The sequence below is a fragment of the Ambystoma mexicanum genome, chromosome 6q (genome assembly GCF_040938575.1).
Source record: "Ambystoma mexicanum isolate Mex_15411 chromosome 6q, UKY_AmexF1_1, whole genome shotgun sequence".
NCBI classification, from domain to species: domain Eukaryota; kingdom Metazoa; phylum Chordata; class Amphibia; order Caudata; family Ambystomatidae; genus Ambystoma; species Ambystoma mexicanum.
The window spans coordinates 1305771335-1305779271 of NC_090937.1; positions in this window are offsets into that span (position 1 = coordinate 1305771335).

Below are 7937 nucleotides of genomic sequence, written 5' to 3' on the forward strand. Positions count from 1 at the left end.
AGGGGGCACACAGACACTCACGGAGGGGCAGGGCGGCACACAGACACTCAAGGAGGGGTGGGGGGCACACAGACACTCAAGGAGGGGCGGGGGGAGCACAGACACTACGGCTGGGCAGGGGGGCACACAGACACTCAAGGAGGGGTGGGGGGCACACAGACACTCACGGAGGGGCAGGGGGGCACACAGACACTCAAGGAGGGGCAGGGGAGCATACCGACACTACGGCAGGGCCGGCAATCCGGCGTACCGCGGTGGACAGCGGTAGACAGGGCCTTAGGAGTGGGCCTTGTGAGGAGGGCCGGCCAAGCCTGCTGGCCTCCTCATTGGCCCAGATGTAGTGGGCCAGGGCCAATCCCAGGCCACCAGCAGCAGGCTAGAAGGCACTCCGGTGCCCAACAAAGAAAGAAAGAGCCATCTTGGAATGGCCGTGCCTCGAGAACCCAGTGAGGCAAAAACACACAACAACACACAAAGCATGCCAGCAATCTGCAAATTAAAGCCAAGAAAGTACATGTGGCTGATGGCAAAGTCACGTAGTGAAATTAGCAGAATGCTATAAGTATGTTGTGGTGCCATCATGCGCCAATACAATAAGCCCAGGGGGCCTTACCTGCAGTTCCGAAAATGCACCGTGTGCATTGCAGGGCCTCAGGATGGAAGAGAGGAGGCATCCAGGTCGCAGCTCCGGTTGCCGTAGATGGAAGAAGTGAGGAGAGAAGGCAGCAAGGAATCATAAATACCATACAGACTTCAATTATATCATTCCACCATATTACAAATACTGTATACTCCCTCTACAGTACCTACAATTACTATACACATACTACTATAGTGTGTGTCGCCAGTGGCCACTACCACCACAATATAATTAAACCATATTTCAAACATGTACAATGCACCTTCAAATAATTATATGATATGATATGATAGGTTATTTATAACACGCTTAATACCGAGAGGTTTCTAAGCGCGGATCCAGGATTCAAACCTGTGTTGCTCCATGTTGTCTTGCTCCCAAGGCGAGCACGTTGCCCCTAAGCTATCCTCCCGAGACAAGCTATCCTTAACAAGACTCAAACAGAACCCCCTGCAATCCAAATGATGTCAGCGGACAGCAAAATTAACCACAAACTCGGCGGAACATGCACACCCTTTTTTCACTGATGCAAACAGTTCCATGTCAACTTTACTCCACTCCACCACCCTTTCCATACCCTCTTTCGGCCACCGTTCAACCCCAAATGTGTTTTCCAGACCGTATTTCTCACTGCGCTGTCCGCGGTCAACCGCAAGGTCCGCAAACTCGGCAGCACCTCCAAACATATTTTTCACCTATAAAAACAGATCCATATTAACTTTATTCCACTCCCCCACCCTTTACAGGTGCTCTTTCAGCCACCAAATAACTCCAAATGTGTTTTCCAGACTTTTTTCTCACAGTGCTGTCTGAGATCTGTGGCAATGTATGAAGACTTGGCGCCACATGCACACCTTTTTGCACCACATGCACACCTTTTTTCACCTATAAAAACAGCAGTTCCATATCAAATTTATTCCACACCTCGACCCTTTCCAGGCACTCTTTCAGCCACCAAATAACCCCAAATGTGTTTTCCAGATTTTTTTCTCACTGTGCTCTCCGTGGTCAGTGGTAATGTCCGTGGATTCGGCGGCACCTGCAGACCTTTTTTCACCTATAAAAACAGAACCATATCAATTTTATTCAACTCCCTCACCCTTTCCAGGCCCTCTTCCGGGCATCAAATAACCCCAGATGTGTTTTCCAGACTTTTTACTCACAACAGTGTACAGGGTCAGTGGCAGCTGTCAGCGGACCCAACATGACAACCGTTAAAAAAAAGAATGATGCATCTCATATTTTTCCCCATCCAATCAACTTGCATCTTCAGTGTCCGTGGACATCAAGCTACACCCTGATTGGCCCATAGGTGTCTGCTGACACCGAATCAGGAAATGAGTCTGCAGACCGGACCCAGATATCACAAATGTGTTTACCTACATTTTGGACATTTATTAAAAAAAAACTACTGGACGGATTAACACCAAATTTGCAAAATCACGCTTTTGGGACAAGTCAATTGCCCCTGGCGCAAGTTTGGTGAAAATCCATCCAGCAGTTTGGGCTATGAGCAAGAAAAAAAGAAATTCCATTGTGATAATGGGGATTTCAAACATGTTGGGACACCGTATAACTTTGCCCCCACCTTGATGAAATTGCACCTAACTTTTCAGAATCTTTCTAGTGGGCCAAATACTTTTTTTGCAGAGTTTGGTAAGGATTCCTCTGAGGGGGCAAAGTTATAAACTGGCCAAAAAAGTGCTCTTTCTATGAATTGAGCAATTTACCATAATTACAGGGCCGCTACTGCTAATCGCTAATAGCTCCCCCCACCAAACCTTTTCAAACTAGATATTCTGGGGAAAGAGTTGTTAAAAAATAAAGAAGTTGAAAAAATGTCAGTTGGAGTAGGAGAAAGGATGAAATGCAAGATGCCATTTCATTGCCTTCTCCAAAGTCAATATCGTTTCTCTATCCGCTCCAAGACTAGGACCAACATCCAAGCCTGCAACTCAGGAGCCACTAACAACATGGCTGATCTTTTCTAAATCTGCAAGGAACTCGCCAATCCAACTGCACCACTTTGGCCTCCCATTTCACATCTAAAACTCAGGACATCCTGTCCTCCCTCTCCACCTCCCCAACCCCATACCCGCCCCCGCTCTCCTGCCTCACTTGGTTCCTCTTCCCCCATCCCCTTCACTCTCCTCCCTCCTGCCCATAGCACCTAACGATGTCTCTAAAGTTAAAGTTCTCCGCTCTGTGAAGGTTGCTCTTGATGATTTCTGTAACCACTCCTTCACCACTGACTCTTTCCCTCTATCCCTTAAGCACTCCCTTGTGCAGCCTGTCCTAAAAAAGCCACCTGCCGACCCTTTCTGCCCTGCTAATTATTGCCCTATCTCTACCACCCTCTTCCTAGGTAAACTCCTGAAGAAGTTGGTCATACCCAACTGATCCATCATACTGAACTCATTGGTTGCCTCCACAACCACCAATATGGATTCCAGGCATCCAGAGGCACGGAAACTGCTCTTCTGAATCCTGACCCTAACTCTCCAGCTGTTCTCATTCTCCCTGATCTCTCCTCTGCCTTTGACACAGTCAACCATTCTATCATAAAAGGGCTCAGCGATACCCTCAGTGTCACAGGCCGGGCCCTGAATCGGCTGACCTCTTTCCTCACTAACCGCCCCTCCCAGCTACATCTTGCCTATTTCTCCTCCACCACTTCACAATATCTATCTCGCCCCTCTTGCTCAACTGATCTCCTCCTTCTCTTCTAACTTTCACTCTCATGTTGATGACACACATCTCTCCTTCAAGCTTCCCTCAACAATCTCCTTTTCCTCCTCTCTCATCCCTGATTGTCTGACCACTATCAAGGCATGGTTTGTGGCTTACGACCTCTGTCTTAATGCCTGTAAGATTGAGTTTCTTCTTATTGGGACTATAATGGACTATTGGGACTAGAGCCTTCCGCTCCTCTAACTCTCTGCTTGTCAAACACTTCTCCAAGCAGAGAGTGGGGTTCATGTCTCTTTCTTTGGCTGCTGCATCTCTTTGGAACAGCCTCCCTGCCCTTCTGGGACTTGAGCCGGACATCCTTAAGTCCCAGAAACTTCTCAAAACTCTGGTTTCCTCTACTTCTTTCCCTCTTCCCCTTCCCTGCTAAGCACCCTACTGCTGCTGAGACTGGTGGCATTGTTATGTCACACTCTCCAGGCACTGCCTGAGCCAGCTCAGCTAGCCACCTGGTACTGTGATGTCATGCAAGTACCAAGTGGAATGTTGATGTATGAGTGAGAGAAGGCTGTGCTGAGTGTTCTGTTTATGGGTCAGTTGGTCCCTCCCTCCCTGGGTGATGGGTGCCGGTGATCTATCTATCTTAGTATCTATCTTATGTCTTTATGACCTGTGACATGTAACTGAAGAACTGGAAGTAAACTTACTTATAAGCAACCTAACCCAAGTATGGACATTGCTTTAATACAATGGCGACGAGGATGGGAGGACAAGGAGGACCATAGCGAGGACCATAGCAGATTGGATCAGCAGCCCGTTGCATTGGGAGTGCTGGTCCTTCAGCCCATTGCCTTGGGAGTGAAGGGTCCCGGGCAGGTGAAGTTTAAGGGGTTCATGCAACAAGGGTGGCCCTAGAATGGTCGATTGTGGGACAAAAGAAGAGGTGGTCCATTTAAGAAAAGTGCCTCTGGACTTATATGAACAGACCAGCAGCCTGTTTTCTACAGGAGTGAAGTGTCTGTAGCCATAAGGAACATAATGGGACTGCAGGAGTGGTGAAAGGCTCCTCAATATGATGGAAGGGTTTCTTTAAATTATTGAAGTAAAGAAAGGATAAACGTTTCTTTATACCCTTCATATTGGACTTAAATGGGCGTGATATATATGCATGAAGTATGGTTCCTGGGATTGTTTAGTGCACGCATGATCAGTGCTTGGGGAGTTAGAATAAGAAGATTCGTTGATCCGCTTTAGTAAAAGTGCTCCTGGACTAATTTGGACGGACCAGCAGCCTGCTATCTAAGGGAGTGCTGTGTCTGGAGCCATAAGGAACTTAAAGGGACTGCAGAAGTGATGTAAGGCTCGCCAATAAGAGGGAAGGGTCCCTTTTAATTTGAAGTGAAGCCTTTCCTTTGTGTGCACGCAGTGAAGGGTCCCATAAACAGAAATGAAGTAAAGGAAGTGCTTCTTTATGTGCTTCATAATGGAAGGACAATGGACGTAATATATATGTGCCAAGTATGTTTCCTGAGACTGTTCAGTGCACGGATGATCAGTGCTTGGGGAGCTGGAGCGGATCTCTTTTCAGTGGTGCATGAAGAAACAGCGCGTAGAGCAGAAAGCACAGGAGCTCAATGGACCGTTGGTCTACTAGAGAGCACAGGAGGAGCACAGGAGTTTAAATTGGATTTGGATGGAACGGAGACTGGGAAGGGAGAAGCGATCCCGCGTTTCGGGAACGCGCTCTAATTTTACTGTGTGGGGAGGAACGCTGTACTGCTCGGTATGCAGCAAACATCCTCCGCCCGTGAGGGGTACGATGTAGCAGGCGACGTGGCGAAGTACTGTGGAAGGCATCCTTCGCTCATGAGGTCGGGTGCAGGTAACGCTGCTCCGCCTCACTACTGAGGCCCTATGCAGCGGCCAACATGTTGGTAAAATTGTTGTACAATGCTACTTGTATGAGACTGTATAATGTTTAAATGCATGTTAAGATGGAGTTTATTTTGTTTTGCATTTAGGATTTAAGTTAAGAACTTAATTAATGCAATGTTGGTTGTTGTTGTACTGAGTATTAGTGTGGGCTTTGGTGAAAACTGTTTTAGGAGAAATGCTGGTCTGGTGAGAGTGTGTATGGAATGGGTTAAGTCACTGCAGTTAGAATTTAACCATTTCTTTAATATTTGCAAGTTTATGGACTTTTTACACAGTTTACTGAAAGGTGCATAATTAAATGCAATGTGATACGGTGTGGCGCTCTTTGTGTGTGAATGAGCTAGTGTAACCTATTGAGGATTTTTAGGTTCAAAGTGTTTTATAGACTTTTGGACTTTTAGGCATTTAGAATTAATGCAGCAAATGGACGAGCAAAATAACTATATAGGTAATATTTTGCATTTAGTATTAATGCAAAACATCAACAAGCAAAAGAACTATGTAGGAAATGTTTTTGTTAAATCATCAATTCTAAAGAAATGTTATTTGTGGTACATACATTATACATAAGGTTGACTGTGAATATGTAAACCTGATGGATATGTATCTGGTTATGAATGATGTGAGCTTAGTTCATGTTCAAATGACTTCGAGTCATTATTCTGATGGGTAGGTTAGGAGTTAGGGCAGTTAGGATTACTGTCCAGCTGCACTGAGATGGGGGTAGCGCTTTTGTTTAAATATGTGTATTGAGGTAGTGCCTCATTAAGGTGTTGTATTGAGATGGAGGTAGCGCTTTTACTTAAATTGACTGTATTGAGGTAGCGCCTCATTTAGGTGTCAATTGGTTGGCAATGGACACTTGTTTTAATGGGGGTAGCGCCCTTTCAGGTGCAGGAGTGAGTAAGTGGAGAAGTGCACTGAGGTGAGTGGGAGTTGTGGTCGGGTGATTTTAGGAAGATCTTAGGAATGGTAGTAGTGCACTGTTAGAAGAAGTCAACTCTTATCTAAAATGGACAGGTGGTTTTGTTGGATGAAGATGTGGTAGTGGTTATCTTAGAATTAGCTGTTGTACTGGTTGGGGACGCCCTCTGGTGGTAACATTGGCTAAACGGAAATATGTTGTCCAAGATGAAGTGTTGTCTTGTAGTTGTTTTCTTTTTGTGTTATATGTAAATCCAGGCCAAGGTACCCCAAGGTCAGGATTATGGGACTTGTCAGTGCTGCCATTGAGTTGAGAGTTTAGTCCAACCCACTGTTGTGTTGGTGGTCTTGGAGATGCCTGGCCAGTATCTTCGAGTTGTTGTAGGATCTGTTTATCTTGGTGTGGTTGAGTTGGGCTCTTCTGGCCTGGTCCTTTTGTTGTATTTGTTTGTATATCCGTGATGTAGGCATAGTGGTGATATTTCAGCAGTGGTTAGCGGTTTTATGAATTCTCTCAATAGGTATGGTGATTCTGTTGTTTTCCTGGATGTCTAGTATTGCGCCAGTATCACAAGCCATGCTTCAGGGTGGCAGCCTGGAGGCTCGCCTGTGGCAGGGGCGGGCGGAAGGATATATGTTATGTTAGCGAGTGTTTGGTTTGTAGGGTAGCTTTAGCCTAGTGTATAGGCTGGCATGTGTCTAGGGTGAAAGTCTAGAGTTTATCCGTGGCAGGGATAGACAGAAGGTGATTTGTGTTGGTATTGAGGGTGACCTGGATATGTAGGTGAAGTTTGGAATTGCATAGCTGTGGGATTTCTTGTGAAGCTGTATGGTAGATGGTGATGTGACTTGCCTATATGTAAAGTGCTTATTGTTTGTGTAGATGTTTCAGTAAGGAGGGAGATGTGTTATGTCACACTCTTCAGGCACTGCCTGAGCCAGCTGAGCTAGCCACTTGGTACTGTGCAAGTACTCATGCAAGTACCAAGTGGAATGTTGATGTATGAGTGAGAGAAGGCTGTGCTGAGTGTTCTGTTTATGGGTCAGTTGGTCCCTCCCTCCCTGGGTGATGGGTGCCGGTGATCTATCTATCTTAGTATCTATCTTATGTCTTTATGTCCTATGACATGTAACTGAAGAACTGGAAGTAAACTTACTTATAAGCAACCTAACCCAAGTATGGACATTGCTTTACTACAGGCATGGTCCTTCATGAATCTCACAGATTACCATGACTGCTCTTGTGAGCCCTTACCTGATGACTGTGTATGCCACCCTTCGGATTCATCAGCCCTTGCACATAGCCAGTGGCTCTGCTCCTGGAACCCCTCAGAACTTCTCAACCCGGCCCTCACCAGCACTTGCCCATACTTTGCTCCTTCCTCCCTGCCTTATCTCCTGCACCTCTCTTCACTGCACTTGCACATCTGAATGTCACAAGGGCTAGTATGAGCTCAATTGTATATTTACTGTCTTTTTGCCATTATTATTTACTTCCCTTGTTCCCTCCCCACTTTGTCTTGTGGCACCTGGAAACACTATTTTGTTGTATAGGTGCCTAACAATTGCGCAATAAATAAACAAATAAATAAATAGATATGGGGAGGGGGAAAGACGACATCATGTGAAACTGGGGATCTTTGGAGGGGTTGGGGACCAAGACCAGAGATCGAAACCTTTTGCAAATTCAAGGTTATTTTCCATATTCTGGTTTATTTCTCATATTTGGGGTGAAATAACTGCGAATATT